The sequence below is a fragment of the Leptonotus elevatus genome, chromosome 20 (genome assembly GCF_054856555.1).
Source record: "Leptonotus elevatus isolate MCC_2025b chromosome 20, RoL_Lele_1.0, whole genome shotgun sequence".
In the NCBI taxonomy this organism is placed as follows: Eukaryota; Metazoa; Chordata; class Actinopteri; order Syngnathiformes; family Syngnathidae; genus Leptonotus; species Leptonotus elevatus.
The window spans coordinates 8,990,913-9,016,147 of NC_141258.1; the positions used below are offsets into that span (position 1 = coordinate 8,990,913).

At 40.4% G+C, this 25,235-nt stretch overlaps 1 protein-coding gene across 14 annotated transcripts in view; it reads left to right on the forward strand.

Annotated features, from left to right (window-relative positions):
- The window catches only part of sdk2b (sidekick cell adhesion molecule 2b), a 310,938-nt gene that overhangs the window by 217,136 nt on the left and 68,567 nt on the right, over nt 1-25,235 (forward strand). The window lies entirely within an intron of this gene.

Genomic DNA, 25,235 nt, shown 5'->3' on the forward strand with positions numbered 1-25,235 from the left:
ATCACACTGATAACATATTTATAAATATGGAAAGCTTTCATCAAGACCTTTAATTTGACATGTAACTCGATGTGGGCTTTTCCAATTAGATGTTGTTGTTATTATTGTTGCTGTTGCTGGGCTGGATGATTGTTTGATTTTATTTAGGGATGGGGGTTTTTCAGACGGATGCCAATACCAACAGTAATTTTGATACATAAAATTGCCCCTCAAAAAACTGGGAAAAAAACAATGAGAGATACATACCTATATCCCAATATAGCATTTTTCTTTTAAATTGCATTCATTTAACTAATTTGCACCCAAAAATGTATAAATACATTCTATTTTAAATATTGTTATAACGTTTGTATACGTTTTTATGTTTGTTTGTTTTTAATGCTAGAGCATATACAGAAGGCTTTGATGCAGCCTCTGAACTGAAGAGAACACTTAAAGCAATGATAGTTATTACAAAACCGGCCAGCAAGTGACAGCAGAGTATAAGAGATCAACCAGGGCCATGTTGCAAAAAGCTCTTTCCCCACTGTTTTAAACAGATTTATGAATGATGATGATGAAACTTAGCTATGTTCTAATGCAAATTGTGTTTACATACATGTCATGACATTAAATAAATGTTTCCCAAAAGGCATACTTATTCAAATAAAGCTTTGATTATTTCTGTGGAAGTAATACAGGTGAATGCTCATTTAAAAAAAAAAAATAAAAAATAAAACTTGCTGGAAGTTAGAAAGCTTGTTTTGTATGGTGAATGCCAGTCTCTCTTGTTAGCTTTGTTTTTAGCATTAGCTTTCCCAGTTCTGTTTTGTGACGTCTGACTGAACGTGCAGTGTATGTTTGTGAAGAGGAGGAGAATGTAGCTGACGTCGCCATACGTACTTCTCGGCTCTCTTGACCTCCTCTTCACTCCGACACTTGCGTACGAGCTGGAGGGGATGCGTCATCGTCAAGCAAGAGGAGAAGCCGATTGGAATACTAATTTTCATAGCATTAGGAACATTGAAATCTGCCTGCAGGAAGGGCTGGGAAATCTGGCCTTCAAATACTTTGCATGTTTATACTTTTTCACACCAAAATCTGACTTTGCTAATGGCAAGGGCAAATCATCATATTCCACGGAAATATCTGATTTTTGTACTTGGGGAAACTCTCCAGTCATGAAGGTTGGAGCTAAGATTCGAACCCTGATCCTCAGAACTATGAGGCACAGGTGTTACCCACTTGACTACCATGCTGCTTCTTAAAAAAACAACTTGGATAGAGTTAAGGAAAAAGGCGTGTGCTTTTTAACCTCACGGTGAGGTAAGGAGCTCTAATAGAAGCATTTTTTTTTTTAGACAAGGATACAGCCCAGACAACTATTTTCTGCATGCCCCAAAAATAAAAAGCATCCTCTCTCTGTTTTTTGGTAAGGCAGGGGAGAGCAAGCTCGCCTTGTAGCGCCGCGGGCGGGATTACAGCCACACGGCGGCGGATCCTTGAAATGTAAAATAGCCACCTTGAGGAGGCTATTTGCTTCCATCAGGTGATGGCGGGTGCGATAAAAGGGCGGCAGCTGGGGCGCACTTCTGAGTTGCAGTATATCCTCCCCTTGTGCTATTTGGTTGACGTTTGGTGGGATCTATGCGTATGCATTACTGTAAGCCATTGTATGTTTGCGCTCAACAGGCGATATAATCAGCCATGTATTGTATTGATGTAATAATGGGGGGGGGGGGGACTATACATTAAAATAGATCAATTTTATTGAGCCAGTTTTAAGGAAGGAAAACGACTAGTAAAGACATCCAACATTATTGGACTCTTTTTTTTTGTTTTTGCAAAGAAAGCATATATTGTTGGACATGTATGACAACTGCTGCTGTTCATTTATACAGCAATATCTACTTCTTCATGCAATTCATCCTCTTTCTTTAAAAAAAAATAATAATACACAAGAAAGTTTGATATTTGCAGTCTTTTATTAAAGTCAAGTCTCACCACTGCAGCTATTAGCGTTGGTGAGGCAGTGCAAAGCTGCCTCTGCCTTCTTTGTGTTCTCATTTAACCTCGCGCTAATATGAATGTGACACCCGAGGGTGCTTCTCTGGCTCTGGGAGAAGACATCAGCTGGCGTATTAACGTCAAAGATGGCTGCCGTGCATATGCAAGATACGCACTTGAGATTGGGTCATTTGCAGCGTGGGCTGGAGCGACCCCTCGGCCGACGTTTTTATTCAATTTTCCCAAATGGCATCAGAACATCTGACAAGCGAAGGGTATAGATGTGTCAGGGTGTGTGCTTTTTTTTACGCCCCCTCAAGGTTGTTGGCTTCCTTTATATCACACAAGTCCAAAGAAACGGCTCCAGCGCTCAGGCTTTTCTGAGAAATATGCTCTTCCGCTTGCAAAAATGTTCCTCAAATTCCCAGCAGGGCACGTCTGTGTGTTTTGCTTCCAATCGATAAAACCACTTGAAGAAGAGGCTTGACCCTCAATATGCCACCGTATCCTGCATTCCATGCATCTTATCTGTATAATTGCGCCTGTCTACTAGGTAGTAATCAAATAAGTGATGATTTCAAAAATATATAATAAAGGTGAATATAATAATAACTATTTTCACTATACCAACCCCCTTCGCTCCTGGCTGTTTTACTGGATTTTGACTGATTTGGGCACACAGAATATTCTGTTCTATTGCTATAAAAACCAAAAGAAAGATTAGAGTCTCTTCTTTCATCAGGAAAAAAAAAAGTATATTTGTATCTGTTTCCGTTTTGCAGCAATTAGCATAAGAATATAGCTAAGTTTCATCATTATTCACACACATTGATCTCTTATACTCTGCTGCCACCGGCTGGCCGCTTTTTGTAATAACTACCATCGCTTTAAGTAACCTCTTCAGGTCAGAAGCTGCATCATAGCCTTCTGTATGCAGTAGCATTAAAAATAATAAAAATAATATATATATATATATATATATATATAAACATATTCATACGTTTTTGGGTTTGAATGAGTTAAGAGGGGTTATATGCATGAATGAAATACAATACATCCACCAAACATGCCCAATGAGCTCAGAATCTTTCTGCCTGTACCTTGTTCAAATTCACCAAAATCGCATTACACTACCTGCGCCAATTCTTAGATATGGTTCCACCAAATTGACAGGTGCGATGGGCGCATATCAAAGGAAATGCCGTCAGTACGCCGGAGAGAAATAATCCAAATTTCTCACAAGCAAATCAAGATCTGCAAGTTGCTACGCTTGAGCACAGCCAAAAAATTTTATTATTCTTCCACTCTCTTCCAAGCAACTCTAAACAATTGCAAATGCATGACCGCGATGTAGTTTCCGTTAAGCGTAAGCTGCCGAGCTAATCAAAACATCTTGTGTACTGTTCCTTGAGCGAAAGACACCCTTCCACTTGCCAAAAATATTCCTCCAATCCCCAGCATGATCTCCCGTCCATCTGTCCCAATTTCCACATCTAACTTCCAAAGTTTCCCACTTGCAGTTGATAAAACCACCTGAAGAAGACAAGGAAGCTTCGCTAGAACACAGCGCAGCTCTAACCAAAGCCCGAGATAGCATATTGGATTTTCTCTAAGCCGCGGTAGGTTCGTTGTTATCTCCTCGAGCAGATTGTGCATCTGCGAAGGGGGGGGCGGGGGGAAAGGAGGAAAGGCAAAGCTCGTTCATCACAATTGGCTTTATTGTCAAAAAGCCGCCACGACAAATGGAGGTTATATATCGCGAGAGTGCTATAGCTGTAATAGCCAATAGTTGATTTTTAACCCTCTGCTCCAAGGAACTGTAAACAATTGCGTTTGTGCTTACAAGGCGGTTCAGTGCTTAGTATAAATGTGCAAGAGCACTTACTGTGCTAACCAAAAGTTTGTGCACAGCGCACTCTGGCAAGAAATGCCAACACGAGTCAAAATATTAGGTACACAATAATGTTCAAACGTATCAAATATTATAATAAAATCCAATATTAGGAGGAAAATATTAAAAGCATCAGACAAAAATAATTTTTTTGCAGCGTTGGTCAGAAAACATGTTTAACTGCATTCCATGCATTTACTAACAACTTCTTTCTTGCCTTTTATGTGGCGGTTGCCGAGTTGTCGTTTTGTTTTAGAGTGCCACATAAAAGCAGAATTAGCGCTCGGCCACGGGGGTTAATGATGAATTAACGGCGCGAGCGCGGATGGGGTAGCGAGCGTGCTTATAGGGTAGACGCGGGCGGGCACATCTGGACCAATTAGGGGCTTTGGTGTCCCGCTCAAGGTCGCTTGTGATGAGTATGGACGAGCTAGCGTGACGTCAACCAACTTCTAAGACGCGACGGAGTTGCCGATTTGTCAATCACAAGCTAACCCAATCATTTTTTTCCCCTGTGAGCTGTAAAAACAGCAGAATCATAGCGCAGCTGGAGGTTTGCATAAACAGATTTGACGATCAACGTAAATGTGGCAGCAGCACACGGAGATGCACATTAAAACATGCTCACTTGTTGTCACGACTCCCAAGCTTGGTTAGCTGTGGATTTTGAGCAAATTTGGTTTTATTAAATTGACCCAGCATATTGGTTGAAGATTGGAATTGGGCGATTACAATTTTTAATTCTAATTAATCACATAACTTCAATAGTTAACTCATGATTAATCCAAATTTTTATTATACATTTTTTATCTAAATTTACAATAAAATGTTTATTTTCTAGCTTGCCTTGTTTTTAACATAAAAGTGGACAAAAATGTTAAATTAATAGAAATATGGCTGCATCTTTTAGTCATTGATACACAATAATTCATAAAATTGAGTTAAAATGAAAAAAAAAGTGCTGGACTGTAAAAAAAAAATAAAAGAATGTGATAATGATTTGTGTTGAGGTCATTTTTTTGCCACTAGCATTTGTAAGACGTTGGTGACAGCTCAGTGCATTTTTCTTTTTATATTTTGAGCTATCTAATCTTTAACATGAAGTAACTTGTGAAATTCTGCACATTTTTAAAAGTGTAAAATACAACATGACCCCAGTCTCCACCAATAAATGCTGGTCCCTAGTCTCGATAAAAAAAAGTAGGCTCATGCCATTCTGTTCATCACTTTTTCTTTTTCTTAGAAAACGCTAACCACAGCTATTCTGATGACCTGACAACCCATATCTTGGTAGCTTTAACTAGGGCTGGGCAATAAATCGAATTAATTCGATGCATCGTCATTTAAAAAATCGAATTGTTGAACATTTTCTAAATCGCAAAATCAAATGTTGTCTTTTGGATTATTAAAAGCTGTTGTTCTTATGTTATGCTACATTCAAATGTTTTTGTGGCAGACATGTTTACAATAGCTACCAACTACTTAATTGTGGCGTTTAAGAAAAAACTATGAATGTTAAGTTTATGTCAAAATTAATTTAGAATCAATAAATGTTTGTTGGGTTTACTAGATTAAAATCTTAATCGTCCTGCATGTCTGTAAAAATCGAGATTACATTTTTTGGCCATATCGCCCAGCCCTAGCTTTAACTAATCAGTGCGGGTAGTTTTTACCCCTCGTTGGATCAAAATCTTGACCTAACGTGCTGGGTCAAATCGTCAACCCAATGCACTGGGTATAAGTAACCCAGCATTAGTTGAGCTATTTCACCCAATTTGCGTTACTTTTAACCTTTACTTTTTGGGCCAGCCCACACGACAAAAACGTGCGTGTGCGCATTTGTGTGTGTTTTGTGTGTGACTTTGGTAATATTTAGACAACCTCCACATCCCCTGGTCAAAACCCAAACAGAGCGTTTCCAGATGGGAGGCAGCTTGTGAACCGCTGCCGTCCATCTCCTTCAGCCACACACACACACACACACACACACACACACACACACACACACACACACACACACACACACACACACAGTTTGTCACTTGGATGACGCGCAGATGGACAATGGCTGGATGGAGGAGCGCTATACTTTGCTCTTAAAATAGAAGTGCAAGACGTGCAGATAAGAGCCAGGAAAAGTGAGCGGTTGGGGGCTTTTCAGGGAGACAAAAGCACTATTGTAACCAAGAAGTTCATGAGTTTGGTGTCAAAGTCATACAAACTTCAGAAGTGATTCATGTTCGTCTCCATGCGTAGTGCGACACATGTGAGGGCTAATCCAAGCCACATTACCGCAAGTTTGCCTGTTGAACATTACGTTAATCAATAGTGAATGTTTTTTTGCTTCATCTTGATAGACATCATCAGCACATTTTTTCCAATAGCGCATAAAAGACCAGCTAACCAAAGTGAATGATATGAATTAGCTGGTAAATGGCTTCCATGTTTGTTGCGATTTTACAAGTTGTGGCGTTGCTAAGCAGCTGTACTTGTGCTTTTACTTTGATTGCAGCATGCACTGCTAACAATAGATATGCACCGGGGTACATTATGATATATGTATATATATAAAACTATTGAAAAACACATTGTAATCAAATTTAAAAAAACAAAATACGATAAGCTTCTGAATCCACTTTTCCCTCAATGTGGAATCAGGACAATTGCCATCCAATTGTCTCCCGTAAAAGCTTCTTATCGGGACAGAAAGAAGCTGAATTACTCGTGGCCATCTGCCAACCATTGACTTTAACGTCCATTACGCTCAATGACGCTCGTCCCTGTATGCACTGTTCACAAACGTTGAATGTTGCCTTGTTGTTATTGTTGTTGTTTACATTCACCCCTCCGCTAAGTAGTTTTTTTTCGGGGGATTCTGGTTGATTCAAATAGTAATTGGAGACCCATCAATGGCTTTATTAAATTCTAAGATATTGCTAAAATGCAGTTTGTAAACATGTTTTTTTTTTTTTACACATAATCTAAATTTAGAATTACCCGTATATTATGTTAATAAAAAATTTAATAGCAATTGACTAACTGTATTTTATAATTAATTTAAATACTGTATATAAGAAGAGAATAAGGAAAATGTGGAAGCTTGCCGCTAAATTCGAGTCCGTTTTTTGCCCTAGAGGTTGTTTTGTAACTTGTTTTCTTTACGAGACGAAGTGATCAGGTTTTACGACGCTAACCACAGCCTCTGAGACAAAACAACCACTTTGTCCGGCGTCCTCGTGGACCGAACACAGCACCCCGCTGGATTAACGCAACATCTGTCTAGGCTGTAAAATCAGGCAGGGATTAAGAAGTGTCACAAAAACATGGGCACGAGATGTAATCTCATCAAGCGATTATGATCTGTGTAACGCAAATATTGTGAAAGGCTGGGGGGGAGAAAAAAGGGAAAACGGTTGAGGAGATAATAATTGCGGGATTATTTTGCCTTTGGATTTGAGGAACAGACGTTACTGTTGGAAGTTTGCTTGTGGTCGTAATCCATTCTTCCACAAGGGGCATGGTTGTGGGAAGGGAATTCCAGTCGATTGATGAAGAAAGAGAAAAAACGAACTCTTGTTCTGAGAGCAGTTTAAATCCATCAGGCCACCATTTCTGACACTGTCAACCTTTTAAAAGGCAGCTTGTTGAATTTTTTTAATTACAACAACATGGAGGCCAAGAGTTGAAACACCAATTAACTGACAAGAACAAAGCAGAGAGTGAACTCAGATGCGAGCAGAAAAAATATCTGAGAATCAGGCTGTCCTCCAATAAAAACGAGAGCAGCACATGTCAGCTGAAGTCTTGAAAAATGTGCTAAATCAATTCATGAAAAACACTCCAATTATAGTCACAAAAAAAAAGAACAAACCAGATGGTTAATTAAAAAACAGCCCTCCAACCATTTTCCTAACCCTTACGCCAAACCTATCCCTACCCTGGTGGTGTGCGTTCGTCATTACTGACAGACTGATGGTTTTTCTGAGGAATGACGAATGGTAAGAACCTTCAAAAAAAAAGACGGACTAAGCACTGATAGAAGTGGTTTTCCAACCAACACTGTAATCATCAGTCCGTCGCTGACGGATTCCCGTTTTGCCAAAGAATGACTAGAACTGCTGGACTGACGGACAGTACTGATGGAATGCCCACCTTTGTCTGTCGGTCCTTAAATAATGGTGATGGAGTGATGATGGAAATAAAATGGCAGACCGACGATGACGTAAGGGTGCCCAGGTCACTGACGAATGACGAACCAGCAAAATGTTGTAAAATGCCCACCTCTGTACTTTTGATTGCTCTTCCTCCTATAGGGCCTACAACAGGGGTGCTCAAGTTCGGTCCTCCAGAGCCCCTATCCAGCCTGTTTTCCATGTTTCCCTCCTGCAGCACAGCTGAATATAATGATCAGCTAATCAGGAAGCTTTGCAGAAGCCTAATAACGATCCTGATCATGAATCAGGTGTGTTAGTGGAGAGAAACATGGAAAACAGGCTGGATAGGGGCTCTCGAGGACCGAACTTGAGCACACCTGAGCCTATTCATTTTCGCTTTTAGCTTAGCTGTTAGCATGTCTTCAAGTTCTCCATCTTCTGTTATCTCTTCTTGCTTAGTGTATCGCATGCAGTTACTCATCGCCTGACTTTAGTGGGAACAGTACTTGTCTTATTTACTGTCATGGAGTCAAGGATTAGTAACTCATAGGAGCCGTGGTAGAACAATGTTTAGCCGCGGTAGCTAGCCATACGTAGCTCGTGTGGTGCAACTTAGCTTAGTGCCCTGTAGTTCCCGAACAGCGGGGAAAGTCGAAGCACCATTTTGTTGTTGTTGTTGTTTTGCTTTTATCAACTCATAGCTGGTTTAAAAAAAAAGGCACAGACAGCTCTCATGGTTGAAGCCATCGTCACACTAGACACAATCATCAAAAAAGTTTAACACCACTATCCTTTATCTCTTGTACCCATCCTCAAACCTCCAAACCCAAAACATCTTTGCCTCAACTATCAACAACTTGTTTTAGACACACACAAATATGTATAACATATACTCGCTGCTAATTAGCTCCTAATTATTCTAGCAAGTGTAAACAATGGCAGCAGATGGCAAAAAGCGTCCCATTAGCGCTAATGACCTTGAGCAGCCTGAGCCTCCCTAATTATGCCACAATGGCGTTAAGTCGCACTCACATGTATGAAGAGGAGTTACCATTGTGCTCCTGACGTTCGAGAATGTTCCGCCACAGCAACGTTCTCGCCTTATCGAGTGAGGTTAAAACATGGTCAAAGTGGATGAGGAGACGAGTTCTAATTGGTCGGCGAAATGAGTCAAGGAGTCCGCCCACTCTCCGGACACTGCTCGACTCCGGGCGGTTGTGGAGTGTAGCACCAACACGCCGCCCACGCCCGGGCAACCACTTGTTCACCTCGCTGGCTGCGTTTACCCACGCACAAACTAAACGTCCTTCCTTTTTGCTCCCGGAGCTCAGGCTACGAGCTATTCCTTTTCTCTGATGACTTTTTTCTTCGTTCTTTATATACTTGTCCTGTTCTTCGCACCCCATTCCAAAACGGTGCTGTAGTGCAGCCCTCTGATGGGCATAGGTGAAATTTCAAGTCCAGCGGTCTCGCGTAATAAAACGTGGGGTTTCAAGTTAGGGTTAAGTTTTCTAAGAAGGCCTCGGGTTATACATTTGAGTCAGGATTTCAATCAAATATGAGGGTTTCAAGCCAGGGTTAAGGTGTTAAACGGGGATTTGGTTTTCAAAACAAAGCTTTGAATTTCAAATCAAAGTAAAGGTTTGTATTAGGGTTTCAAACGAGGGTGCCATGCTGGTGGCATTTGAGTTGTTGTTCAACACTTTAGCTTTCTCTCAGCTGCCTGGTCCCCTTCTGCTAATGCTAATTGCTACACATTCCACCCTAATTAGTAGTAGTTTATTCGACTTATTAGAACATAACGTTAGCATGTTTTCCTAATAGTGCTCTGCACAGCGAGTTCCCTCTCGCCGGGTGCATATGGAAACGCTGGTGCGCAGTAATTGGGTCTGTTTTTTGTTGGGGTTTTTTCTCCGAGGGTCCCCGGTGACCGATGAGCACACTCCAAATTACCTCCACAAGTGCTTCAGAGGAAAAGTATGTTGAGTGTGGCAAGCCATTCATTCAGGAATTCATTCAACGATACGACAAAGAAATATACATCTCTATATTCATACATATACCAGTATACATTAAACCTTTAGCTCAAGACGCACCTGAACAAAAAACCGTTCAAAGACAAGGCGAGTGCGGTGAGTGCATAAAGAAACGGAAGCGCTTTGTTCGAGCTCACATGTGAGACTTAAATGGCAAAGGCCAAGTAGCTCATGGGTTTTTTTCTTTTGAAGGAACTTAGCCCTTCATCTCACACACACCCTGCTTGGTAAAGGCCATTGTGCCCTTTCTCGTACAATGGCCACGCTCGGTTTTTTTTCTGAGAGATTGCATCCGGGGACTCGGAACTACATTGTGAAAGTGGATTGTTGCTGGTCTGGTTTGAGCCGTGTCAGAATGAGAATTCTTGCTGGGAACAGTTATTGGTCTTGTAGACCAGGATAGCATTTACTTAACAGGTCCTGGTCTAGATTGATCCCTGGTTAGCGTTTCATACAAGGGGTTTTCAAACAGGGGCAGTTTTTCAAAGTAGGGTTTCAAACTAGGGTTAGGACTTCAAATTAAGGTTTCTAAACAGGGTTAAAGATTCAAACTGGTGTTAGGTTCAAATTTGCGTTTCAAGCCAGACTTAGCATTTCAAAATGAGGTTTCGTTAGAAGTTTTGTCCTTGTTTAACATTTTTCCCCCCTCATTACACAAAGGAGACAGGAATTCACAATCATTCTTAACCACCAAAAAAATAAAAATAAATTGGTATGCCTTTGGCCCTCGATCTGAAAAGTCCACCAGGCGAAGGTTCATGAATAGTCAACAAGCAGTCAGTCAGTTGCTGAATATTTTAGCGGACTGTGCTTGTGATGTGAGCACTTGGTTTGGGTACTTTTAGGTCACTGGCTGGATCTAAACAGCTCGTCCAATATGGTGGAAGATACGCCGTGGATGACTAACTGCTTTTAAACATGTCACAAAAGAACAATAATGTGATAATGTTGCAATAGTCCCTGTTCAAGTCAAAGGAAATATTAGCATTCAGAAAACAAGCTTTGGTGACATTATGAATGAGTAGTCCTCGCAAAAAAAAAAATAAAGTGTCACTGTCAAATCCGTTGTGGGAATGGACAGGCCGCGTTGTAAACAGCAAGACCATTCAGAGCACGCGTGTCGCACACAAAGCGGTCCGATTGGCCTGTCAATCACCCGCGGCTCACCTGTCGGAACCGGTGACTCAGCGACGGACAGCGCTGACCTTCAGCGACGACAATAAAGACGCTCAGCCGCGAGGGCCACTGGATTTACACTGCAGGTCTGAGGAACAAATTCCGGACATAGTGTCATTTTTAATGTTTATACACCTCTAATGTACCATATTTAGTTCATATTTAGTTCATATTTAACGTTATTATAGCTAATGTTTTGAGATATTAATATTGTATGTAATAATCAAATGTCGGAGTGTGCATCTCTCCACAAGACAATTCAATACGGTTTTCGATAAAATACAAAAGTATTAGTAGATAATTAAACAAAATACAAAAAGTAAATTAATAATTACAAATAAAATGCAAGCTCAATAAACAAAGCAAAAAACAAAACCAACAATTGAGAAAAAAAATGATGTAAAAAAATGAAAACACCAACATATATACATATATATTAGGGGTGTTCATCTCTCCACAAAAGACGATTCAATGCAATTTTCAAAAAATACCAAAGTACTAGTAGATAATTAAACAAAACACAAAAAGTAAATTAAAAACTGACAAATAAAATGCAAGCTCAATATACAAAGAAAAAAGAAAACCAACAAATGAGGGAAAAAATTATGTAAAAAATTAAAACACCAACATATATACATATATATTAGGGGTGTTTATTGGGATTACGATTCGATATGGTGCGGCTCAGTTCGAGAGATGATGCAATGACTTTTTTGTTGTTGTCATTTTACATACATTTCAATGAACTTATCAGTACTGTAAATGTGCCATTTCCTTCTAAAATATATCTGTCCAATTAAAGATGATTCAACACGGCTCGATATATTTCAAAGTGGGATGATTTGGCTCGATTCTATGCATTTGCATCTTTTAAATCCAAAAACGATTTCGGTTCAAACCGGTTTTTGTTACACCTCTAATATTCACATCATATGTAATGTCTACATGCCTCGACTCTGCCATACATGCATACCGTTTATCTTTATACGCTTGTAATGTACCATATTTACTTTGCTTAACGTCTATACACACCTAATGTTACATCATATTTAATTACGTACCTCTAGATCAGGGGTAGGGAACCCTGGTCCTCGAGAGCCGCTGTCCCGCCTGTTTTCCACATCTCCCTCCTCCAACACAGCTGACTCATATTATTAGCTCATCAGCAAGCCTGACAACGATCTTGTTCATCAAATCAGGTGCGTTGGTGGAGGCAGACATGGAAGACAGGCAGGACAGAGGCTCTCGAGGACCAGGTTTCCCTACCCCTGATCTAGATGATGATTGTTGTTTGAATCCGTGAGATACAAATACTGTGTGGCGTCTTGTTTTTCTTCTTCTTCTACTACTTCCTCCCAGCGGGCTCATTAAATAAGCCACCTATATGACGGCCACGCAGCAATTTCAATCAAGTTGTGGCGGCAGATTGGCAGGCCTCCTTCAGGGCAACTGTGACAATATATGCAGCGTGATGGAATACATAGTGCCTTATATAAATCAAATCAAAAGGAGAAAAAAAAATCCGTCGTCGTGCCTGAGATGGTGTCAGGAGTGTCCACTTTTAGTCGAGCTGGGGTGGGGGGGGGGGGGGGGGCGGTACAGTTGCCGCCTCACAGGTGTCGGCTTGCAGCGGGGCTGTCATTCCCGATGCGGCTGTCAGTCAAGGCGGCAAGCGAACAATGGACAGGAGATTCTGAGCGAGGGGAAAATGAGCTGATACTCGTCTTGACGGCTGCCACGTCGGCTCGCAGGACACTTCATTAGGAACACCTGCACCATGTGTTGAAAAAGTTCTCCTAAAAGAAAAAGAAAAATAATCGTCCTTATGCGGAGGCAAGGTTGTACAGAGCAGATGCGCTAAATACTGAGCCTCATGATGACAAACGTACAATTGTTTACAAAAAACAACCTTTGTTTTAGCCGCTTAGCTTAGCTCAAAAGCTCAAAGGCAAGATGTGGATTCCATCAACAAACAAACTACTGCTAAACATTGAGCTGTTTTGTGATCGCAAACACCCAGCGCCGTGATGACAATTATTGACTTTGACGAAGGAGTACAAAATAAGCCGCGTTTAAGCCATTTTGTTCAAAATTTGGTTATTTATAATTACTTGGGAGTGCATAAATGACCCTAATTTATGTCACTTAGCTTAAAACGCTAAAAGCTTAAAGTTATAGTGCTATATGTAACATACGGTATTGTTAGCTAAGTGAGTCATGTTTACACTTGAACGAAAAATGTGAAAAGCCCCGTGTCAATTGGACTTCGGAAATTAAAACAACTCACAAATCCAAACACAATCAATACTTACAATAGTCTTGGTCTTTTGTACATTTAACAGCCGCACAATGAGACGAGTACTTGTCCTTCCCCTCTTTCCCCTGACCTTTCGACCGACCTCACTTACTTATTGTAACATTGTTTGGTATTTACAGTCAGACATGCTTCTTTTTGTTCCGCTTCCTCTTCATTCCATTTTGTGTGTCCTTGTAATGCGAGTCCAGTGTGCTCAGGCATGAACAGAAAATAATACAGCTATTTACCCAAAGGTTCCAGTCAGTCTGTGAGCTTCCAATGTTTTTTTTTGTTTTTTTTGTTTTTTTTTCTATCTTACTCTCGTCATGCGAGAAAGCATTGACTCTTGCTGGCAATAAATAATGTTTTGTATGATTGTTTACATGGATGTGATCCATCGTAGATTTGCCAAGTACTGTGATATTGTATCTTGAATTACTCTACAATCCCAATGTTAGACAAGCAAAAACAAAACCAGAGCTTGCAGAGGCAGGTTTGAAGGAGCTCTAGAAATGGGCAAAAATTTGTCCCTTCAAAGCAAGATTTACTTCTTTGCCTTTGGGCAACTTCGACTACCCTATATTGAAAAGTAACCACCACAAGTTCTGGCCAAAATTTGGTGTTGATCAGGCAAATTCCCTGCAATTTGCCAGCAAGCAAATTATATTATCCAAAACAGGCTTTCCATATTTCTTCCCACCATTAACTTCCATAATAATAGAAATTTAATATTTTGTTCTTTATAGATGTGAAAAATAAATGGATCCTCTTGGAATTTTTTTAATTTTGTCTAAAAGTGTGTGTAAACACTATCCTTAAAACAAAAACAAACGAAGATTGAACTCATTCACTCCCAGCCATTTTCACTGAAGCAACCCCCTTCACTCCCGGCTGTTTTAATGGATTTTGACTGATTTTGCAAGGCCCACGGAATATTGTGTTCTATTATTATAAAAACATGAAACCTACCAAAAGAAAGACTAGAGTCTCTTCAAATATATATTTGTATCTGTTTCCGTTTTGCAGCAATTAGCATTAGAATATAGCTAAGTTTCATCATTATTCACAAACCTGTTGAAAACACTGGCAAAAAGAGCTTGTTTCAACATGGCCTTGGCTGATCTCTTATACTCTGCTGCCACCTGCTGGCCATTTTTTGTAATGACTGCCATTGCTTTAAGCGACCTCTTAAGGTCAGAAGCTGCATCAAAGCCTTCTGCATGCTCTAGCATAAAAAACACATAAATACGTTTTTTGGGACCATGGCATTATTTAAAATAGAACGTGTTTATATGTTTTTGGGAATAAATTAGTTAAAAAGTTCAATGGTCTTGAGCACCCCAACATCTTGTAAAATCCAAAATTATTTGCCTTATAGAAAGCTGTTCTGGTAGCAGTTTTTCAAAAAACATTGTAATATAAAAATAATATGCAATTGTTTAATTGACTGATTGGTGTGCTTGATAAAGTAAAAAAATAAAAAATAAATACTTTATGAACTCTAATGAATCGATAAAAACAAGTTAAATATCCAGAATCCTTCCGACCAAAATGGCCGACGACATGTGTGTTTCACTGCCGGTTTTAGTATTGATTTTTGGGGGGCGGGGGCTTGTGGGAGAAGGTAAGAGCCAACTAATGAGCTTGCCGCGCAGCAAACACCATCGGTTTTATTTAGACGTGTCCTTCATCAGGCCTGGCTACGGGGGGGACGCAACCAAGATTCATCCACAATGGAGGGGAGGGGCCTTGCTGATTGCAGCAGACAGCCTTGAAATTCACGCTGCCATGCTATGATTGCATGCTGCGTGTACAACGTAACCACCAGGAACCAAGTGAAAACACATCTGAATGAAATGAGACATTTACGCATTTATGAAAATAGACTCCCCATGATGGTCCAATTTTAACGCGGAGAAATTTAAAACGCTTTATCAATGGTAAGGAAAGTGTTTTTATTGAGCCTCCCGTTTAAAGTTGAATTCAACTTGACTGGGCTTCGATCGAGTTCCACTTCTTTGTCTGCTCTGTCGGTCCGATCATTTCATTCCATTTTGTAGCTTTCGCCAGTGGAGCACAAGAATGCTAATGGCTAATCATAGCACAATTTGATTTAAAAATAAATAAATAATAATAACGGGTAATGCAATGTGGTTGTTGCTTGTAAGCTGCTGTGAAACGTTAGCAGGTGCTAACCTCACCCTGTTGTATGCTTCACTTATTGACCTGCAACTTAATCATCGCCGCTAATTTAAATTAAATTACTTTCCAAATTCCTCTTTGGCAGCCAATCATTATCCTACTCATTTGTTTTTCGCGTTCTAAAAAAGGTTTATTTAGTTTGAAATCGCTTTATCTTTGCTTTTCTTTACTTTACTTCTAAATTCATACAAAGACTGTGAGTCAGCACAAGTGATGTCTGACAGTCTTAATGGAATTCCAATGATTGCGGTTTGTTTGTGTTGCGTCTGGGCGTGATGATGAAACAACCCCGCTGCTAAATATCAACTCATTGCGACTTAAATGCTTGTTTTTTGGATTAAAATGAGCTGTGATGGAGGAATAATCAAGGGCATTGCTCCGTTGCTGTGCTGCATATCAACTCTCGTTAGTTGTGGGGATTTTTGTAAGGATTGCAAACTACTTAGGCTGTTGATTACCCAACTGAAAAGATACCGTGCTTATCAGAGCAAGAATCCTACTTAAACCTCCGTATCCCTGAAGGGCGAACATGCTAACAATTTTTGATTTCTCGTCAAGGTTTTTTCAAGGTCGCGGCGTTTCCTAATCGTTCTCTCAACAAATTGTGAGCATTTTGACAATTTCCTTGCGACAAGAAAGACCATTAAGACCGTTTTAAGAACATTTAGGAATCATTGCGTCTTTGAAAGAACCCCAACGAATCCTGACATGAAATCAACATTTGTTAGCGTCGCAAATGTTCATCCCTTAGTGGAATACGGGCTTAAGGTTTGTTCGTTGCTCAATTTTTGCCTACTTTCAATTGTGTAAAGGGACAGCAATGGAAAACCTTTTTGGGAGCCATGTTAAAATGCTAATTCTAAGTGATGAGAAATTCGAGGTCATTTTGCTCTCCAAGCACCAGCCCCTCCCAACCTGAGAAAACGAGCAGGTGCTCACTTTATGACGTCATTAGGTAGACCCACTTTCTCTGAGACCTCCATGGGAGTGTGACAGAAGTAGCCTTTATCAATAAAGCAACCAATTATCCTTCACATTTGCAATGCCAAAGTAAAATCCCACAAAGGGTTCTGGCTGACACTTGAGTAAACTACAAGTCAAATCTTTACGCTGCGGAACCTAACAGCAGATCGGCGGTTCGCGACCCGCTCAGGGTTTTTTTCCCCCTCCCTTTTTCCTTTTTTCCTCTCTCTTCTTCCCTCTCCTCCCATCCTCCTCCACCATTTTTTGCGGCAAGGAGCCGTTTTGTTTCAAATGTTTAATGAGGACTTTGAAGGCAAGCACACGAGGAGAGGCGGGTTTTACTGAACCCGGAGTTTTACTTCCGCGTTTGTAAAAGAACCCAGCTATAAACCTAATATTTAATTTAAAAAAATGACATTGCCATGGTGTCAAACTCACACGCGCACCACAAACGAGCCTGACAAAGATGCTGCAGTTACGCTTTGGGCCAGAAGTGGCAGTCACGAGTAACAAAAAAAAAAAGTGTCAAACTGGACAAAGATCCTTTAAAATACCATGGTGTAATACTTTTAACTTCCAAAAGTCAGAGCAGGACCCTATTGATTTTGTATGATGTTTGATCCAAGATGTGCTGACAACAAAAAAAGTTTCCAACTGAAAATCGTGACCTGTCTGCTGAAAAGTCAGGAACTTTTTCGAAGTTGCTGTCGAGCAAGACCTCATTGATTTTGGATGAAGTTGTGCCGATGTGAACAAAAGACTTTTTGGACAGGAAGTCGTGACCTGTCTGCCTAAATCAGGAATATACAATTGGAAATTCAGCCCTCAAAGGCGGTTTCACTTAGCAACATGATATTTGGTAGGCATGTCTATCATGAGTAGCCCCACAAAAAAAGTCTCAAGAAGGAGTCATGCCTGAAAAGACACAGAAAGTCTGTCATGGTGCTTTGAAGTAGCCATATTAGCCATTTTGTTGTCCGACTGCTACCAAATTTGAAATTACTAGAAATTGGGACTTTTAAAAATCCTTCATTGTTTTGGTTTCCTCATTGTCCTACAGCTTGCGTGCGGATGTGTGCATGCGTTTGTGTAGCATTCTGCAGTTCTCATTGTGGTGGTTTTATTGAAAGATTTGTTGTTGATCCAGCGCTCACGGGCGTCCTTGTGTCCCATAATGCATGAATTCAGAGGGAAAAAGCGGCAGCTTATTATGCTCAATATGCTGCACTCGGCACTCCATCACTGTGCTATTTTTTTGCCCGCCTTTATGGGTCGTTTGGGAAATTAAATGAGCTTGAACACTGAATCATATAAGAGAAAGAAGGGAAAAAAAGAAGACAATTACGGTGAAATGAATGGAGCATTGATTGGTTTACTTTGCGATACAATCACTTTTATTTTCTTTCACTTCTCGCTGTCTCTTTTATAGCATTGGCTGTTGAGCTCAGTGTGTTCATGTTTGCACGTGTCTGTGTGTGTCTGTGTGTGTGTGTGTGTGTGTGTGCATGAAAAAGGTGAGAGTGTAGCATATCGTTACTAAAGGTTAGCTCGCAGATTTACGCATCACCCTTAAGCCTTTTTTTTTTTTTAACATTTGAGCTACTTCGATTGAATGTCCCTGCCGGCCCTGAAATATAACCCAAGTATTATTTTTTTCTTGAATGCTTTGAAGCCAGCTGCGTACGGTTCACATTGATTTTCACTTATTTTCATTTAGTGTCCCCAACCAACCTCAGCAGCAAAATATAACCTGTAACAACCCCATTTTATACATTCAACTACAACCCCTATCTTTTTTAAATTAGAAATTATGAAATGCTAACATGCTAACAGTTGGTATGCTCAAGGCCAATTTAAAATTTTACATTGCGGTTTGTAATTAGGTGCTTTTTTTTTTTGCGATAATTAATCAAGTGCCAATAAATTAACAGTTGGCATCTTAGCAAAGAGCAAAGTAGCAATCTGAGTACAAAAGTAGTAATGCAGATTGCTAATAATTTTGTATTATGCCCTTTAATTGAGTAAAACATTTTGAGTGGTGAGGCCGATAGTTTTTTTGTTTTTCTGTTTGTTTTTTACATTGTGTCTTGCATGGGGTGTGAGTACAGAAAGCTCTAAGGTAGATTGGTTAGTATTTTACGCCATTCGCTGTTGTATGGCAATATTATTTAAAATAAGACTTGAAAAATGCTAACATGCAAACCGTTGACATGCTAACATGCAGCAAGATGTCCAGAAAGCGCTGAATCATATTATTTTGTGCTCTGTAATTGGGTACTATCACTAATAAGAACTGATCAAATGCTAACATGCTAGCAGTTGTATGCTAACAAACAGAAATGTAATCAGACTCCATTTCCAATGAGAATTGATTGAAATGATAGCACACAAGTATTTTATATGCTAACGTGTAACAAATGACACTTGTTTAATGCTAACATTTTATGCTAACAGAGAGCAAGACAGGAACATGAGTACAGAGAGAGAGAAAAAAAAAGCTTTTACATCCTGTCCTCTTCTGAGGTAGGCTACTGTTTCAACATACTAACGCCAAATAAATGCTAACATGCTAACATTTAGTATACTAACTCAACTCAATTGCACATTTTGCTCTTTAGTGGAGAAAGAAAAACATGCTAACGTCTGTTGCACCTGCAGTGTGCAGAGATCAAGGCTTCCAACTACTGAACTTCTAACTTGTGAGGTGAAAAGAGACAAGCAAAGTTAGTGATTAGCTGCCAGGCTGCGAGCCTCCAGGGAAGGGCAGAAAACCTCGCTGGAGAAGAGCCCAAAGCGTGTGCGTGGCGAGCTGGCATGTACATCATCAACTGGCCTCACTATGAGCGTCTCTGTGGGTCGAGCCAAACATCAGCGAAAGCATGTAAACTTTAATGCTGACAGGCATCAAAAAGACATTACCCAACATGCTTTGCAACCTTTACTTGCTGATAACAGCTGTTTTGTACCACACAACATAGCAAAATAACAGTGATGATGGCGGAGTTATGTTCTTAGATTGCTTGCTGTATGTTAGCATAATAACAGCTTGCATGTTAGCATTTCATCAATTCTGAATATATTTAAAAAAAATAGTACCCGACTACAGGGCGTAATATAAAATCCTCCTCATTCTGCGCTCAGGTTGCTAACTTGCTATTTGTTAGCATACTTACCGCTTGAATGTTACTATTCGTATACTAAGTGTTAACATGTTTCTTAAATTGATTATTTGAACAAGTGGCTGACTACTGGGCCTGATGTAAGATTGCTCATCATTCTGCCTGAGTGCTTTTTTGCCAACTAGTGGCATAGTGTGCGTGTTTGTGTACGCATTTTGTAGCATAAAACTTTCACTTTGTTAGCTTTTGTTGTTGATGTGTTCTGACTGGAGGCCAATCATTTCACATGGCAGCTTACTGCCAGTTTGTCTTTATCATTTATGCATGACTTCAGAATTTTTTTTAAATATATTTTTGCCCTCACCTGTATTCAAGATGGCCTTGGGATGTATTTTCTTTTTCTTTTTCTTTTTCTTTTTTTCCCATTTTTTTCTTAAAGAAGAGCAAACACGCATTAAACAGATGGCAAGGCAGTCCGGGTGAGTTGTACTGAATTAATCACAACATTTTTAGCATGTATTTGCGGAGCGTGTCTTACGTGTCAGCCTTTTCAAACATTAAAATGTACCTTTCTCGGCTGTGTTGGCTTTTAACGCGTCAATGCGCACATAAACGGCGGCTTTCCAGCACTTCCCCAAAAGGGAGCGATGGTCCTCTCGGGGCCCGTCGCTCCCGGACAAAGCATTCATTTTTCAGCTGCAGCCTAGGGGGGCCACCGCACACATCCTTAAAACGTTAGCATCTTAACAGTCGATTAGCAACCTCTGTACACAGGTGGCTTTTTTTCTTTATGTTAGCATATCAACTTCTTCTACGTTAGGCCACATTTTGACAGCCAGTTTGGAGAAAAGTCATACAAATAGACTCATTATTTTCCTAAATTAATTCTTGACGAATTCTCACCAGAGGGCAAACATTTGTACCTGCCGCTGTTCTCGTTAATGAGCTTTAATTGACTGAGGCCACACACGTACACACACTTTCACGCACACCGTTGCCCCCGGGAGTGTCCTCTGGCTCGAGCGACGCCCTATATGCAAATGAGCAGCCCCATTATACACTAATTGCTTGCTGCCACCGCACGGGAATCGGGCGAAGGGTCTGGCGTTGGACGTAGGCGTGTTGAGTCGCGTCAGTGAAGTCGAGGGTCTTTCTTTGGGGGCGGTCACCTCAACTGGCAGCTCAGGTGTCCTGATGGAACCTTGGAGTGTTGTGACTGAGACTACAGCCTAATCTGCATTAATTATACACTCAGCAGCCTAAACCTTTTAATTATATGAGATGTGAGGCCATCGTCACGTCAGTTGCCACAGCGCCCCCTCCACATATGCTGCGTCCGCTGCCACGTCCGCCCGATGCTCGTCTGCTGCCGCCGTGTCCTCAGGTGCCACATCTGCTTCCGTAACGCCCGCCCGACAGACACGAATGCTACTTCTGTGGCCACAACATCCACTCGTTCCTCATCTGCTGCTCCGACATCACACGCCAAATCTACCCGCGTCGGGTCTGCTGCCATGTTGTCTGCCAGTGACAGATCTGCCGCCTCTACTTCCGCCGGCACATCCGCGAACGCCACATCTTCTGCCACGATATCTGCCGCCGTATCCACCCACGTCACGTCTGCCACCATCTCATCCACCAATGGGACAAGCAACCAGGCACCTATGTATGGACTACTAAGGCAGCTTAATAGGAAACCTACTACTAAAACCCCCCCAGCCCCAATGGGACGGCCATGTTGGACAAAACATTACGTACCTCGCGGATTGTTGTGTGTAGGCTTCCCCAATTGAGCGGCCATATTTGCCAAACCATTAGGTACACCCCAGATTCTTGACTGGACAAAACATTAGGTCCACCCCGGATTCCTGTCTCAAGGCTTCTTCAATGGGGCAGCCATATTGGACAAAACATTAGGTACCCCACCCTGGATTGTTGTCTGTAGTCTTCCCCAGTTGGGCGGCCATATTTACCAAAAGATTCGGTACACCCCAGATTCTTGTCTTTAGGTGTTCCAAATCAAGCGGCCATATTGGACAAAACATTAGGTACACCCCGGATTGTTGTCTGTAGGCTTCCCCAATTGGGCGGCCATATTGGCCAAAACAATAGGTACACCCAGATTCCTTTCTGTCGGCATCCCATGCGGCTTTCCAACTTGCAAGAGTCAGCAGTCCCATTCAAGATTTCCACAGCAATTTTCATGTACTAATTTGTACTTGTCTGTTTGTAAAGACTCATGAAAGTCTGAAATATAGCAGGGAGACGAAAAATTATCCCCAATATAGCGGGAGTTCGCTGCATCCCCCAAAAATACCGGTGGTCACAATTCAGGGTAAATGCCTCCCCTCTAGTGTACTCTAGTACTCTATGCACCCATTACACGACACTACACTCAGCTCTTAAGTAGTATTCCTTAAAGTGTATAACTTGTAACGGACTTCCTAATCAGCGCAACCAGTGCAGATACTCATCAGTGATCAATGATGTCGTTGGCCTGGTGGGCGTCTGTTGGAGGGCGACGCCTTCCCTCGTGTCCCTGCACTTGCTCTCTTGCGTTTTTTTTCCCCTCCTTTTTCCCCGTATCGTTATAAATATGTATCCACTTGCCACAAGTCAGACCTGAAGTGAAGTGTCAGCTGGTGAATATGCATGACAGTTATGAATATTTATTGTTGACTTATTGAGATGTGTCATGGACTCTTGAAGGGCAACATATGCCTTCACTTCCTCTGTGCCTCGGTGTTTATCTTAGACTGTTTTTTTTTTTCTCCTTCGAAATTGCATATATTATAAACCTGTTTGCAACTTAAGGGTTTCATGGTCACGAATTGGACCAGAACAGGCTGCATTTAGATCATATTTCCTGGTGAAGAAGTATGGGGCTCATTACTCATGTCAACGTTGTGAACAGTAAATAATTGTATGTTTGTGATCTTATAGTGGCTCATGTTTAGTGTTAGTCAGAAAGAAATCCTTGCATAGTGGACTCTGTGCTCAATACAATTTCTCCCCATCATTTTAATAGAAATATTTGTATTTATTAAATCTTTTGGGATAAGAAATAACGTGGTGGTAACTTGATCATTAATGGTAAAGAATATTTTCTTTAAAAAAAGTAAAAAAAAAAACATTGAAAATTTATTCATTTGAATTTATTTTAATTTTTTTAATAAATACATGCTAAAAATTAAAACGATGATTTTGGATATTTAATATATTTCTTAAAAACATAGAGTAAAGAAAACCATGTGTAGACGAAAACAAGCATTCACTTTATGATGAATTATTCAGTGCGAAAAAAAGGTTTATAATCTATAAGATCTATTATGTGAGCTCTTTAATGCCGTTGACCGTATATCATCACAATAATAAGCCACAATGCACAGCCGTGCCTCGCCACACTGCGACAGTAATAAATAGACTCCTCACTTTGACACATTGATTTTAAATTGGAGTAAAAATATGTAAGTGATTGCTCTCTCTCGCTTACATTCTCTTTACTGTGATTTCATTTTTTCCAACTCGCTCACGACGCGCCATCTCGGCTTCTATCGCCCCCTCCTCCTGCTCCTCCCCCCTCCACCCACTCCGAGCTTGTCACACCAAAGTGCCGGAGCAAAATATAAGCACAATAGATCATCCTGACAGTTTAATTTTGCGCGCTTGATTATCAGTCAATTTGATAATTATATCATGCAGCCATCCAATTAATGGCTTCTATATTTACAATGATCATCAAGTGAGCTCTCTGCGGCGTTGCCGTCGTTCATCAGTGCTGAGATATGAGCATCTCCGGGGAGCTTGACAGTGCGGGCGCCTCCTTGATTGAGATGTGGGGGAAAAAAATAAAAAAGTGTGCGTTGCTTCCGCTCTGATCTTGGACACTGATCAACGTATTTCGTGACTCATTCCTTCCTCTCCGCGGCAAAGTGGACTCAACGCAAACAAGACGACTTTTCTTGGGGATCAGCTGGATCCAGTCGGGGACACTTTCACATCTCGCATCCCATCTGGAGCGTGTTTACGTGGCCGCCGTAGTTTTTTGTCTTGCATCCAAAATCGCTTGAGCTGAGATTCCATACTGTAGCCTTTACATAAAGAAATATTGCAGTCGGATAGTCAAAGCTCAATCTTTACTCGCATGCTTGACAATTTCACATTATCTAAAGCTAATAAATCCCCAATGAGAAGAAGGTTGACTTCATAATTTCATGTCGGCACCAAGTAACACAGTGACATTTATGGAAGGTGATGTATGGATCTCCTCAGGATGGGACTCTCTCTTCAGACTGAGCACTTTTGGTCAAGATCAATGCTTGGGGAAGCCATTTTTTGACTATACCCGGTTTAATATTGATGGTGATACGGAGGAGTGACACAAAAAAAAAACATTGTACTACACAGCGCAGGGTCTCACTGATTCCCATGGACCCCGTAATGATGCTCTGCCAGATTTTGAGTCAATTGGTTGCATTGGAGGCACTCACTAATATTGTCGCTTGGATGCATTTCATCAATCATTAATCATCTAACTTAACCGCCAAGTTCCGCCCACATCCTATGGTGGAAAATCATAACTTTAAGTATTGTCCATCTGTCTAGCCTACTTGGTTTAATTGAATTTAATTATTTTATTTTTTATTATATTTATTAGGGATGTAACAATAATTGCAATATTGTGATATTGCGATATTAAAACTGCCATAATATCGTTACGATATTAAAAGCAGCATATCTGTTAAAAAAAAAAGTCTGGTTGATTTCCATTTGTACAGTTCTAGCACCCACTGGTGGCTAGTTTTTTCATGCAGTTGTTGATATGCATTGCTGTTATTTAGAAAAGCACAATATTGTGTTTTTATTTTAGTATGAACTCGGTTTTTTTTATAACATTGTGACCTTTTTTAATATCTCCAACCTCTCCACAATATCGTGATAATTATCGTATCGTGATGTTTGGATATCGTTACATCTCTAATATTTATGTAAATACCTTAAATATATTATTTTTAAGGCACAAAGTAACTCAATATTTCACATAATTAAAAACATTTGAAAGCATTTTCAAACAACAGTTTGAAAAAAAGCAAATTAAATAAGTAAATAAAAAGTAGCTCTAAAATTTCTAAAATAACGTAGAGTAAAATGTATTTACATTTTTTTGGTATTCTGAATTTTAAAGAACTGCAGCATAACAGCTAAATGCTGCTTCACCATGTTTGCTTTGAACTCTTTTAAGGAAGTGCAGTACCAATAGTTGTCGTCGTTTTAGTAATAAATGGAGCCTTCTGACAAGTACAACAGTAATGGTGTGAATTATTCTGCCACAAAAACACGTTTCCTAATGCTCTGACTTCATTTGAAGAGCCCGTGTTCTGAATTCATTTTTTGCACATCCTTTTAAAATGA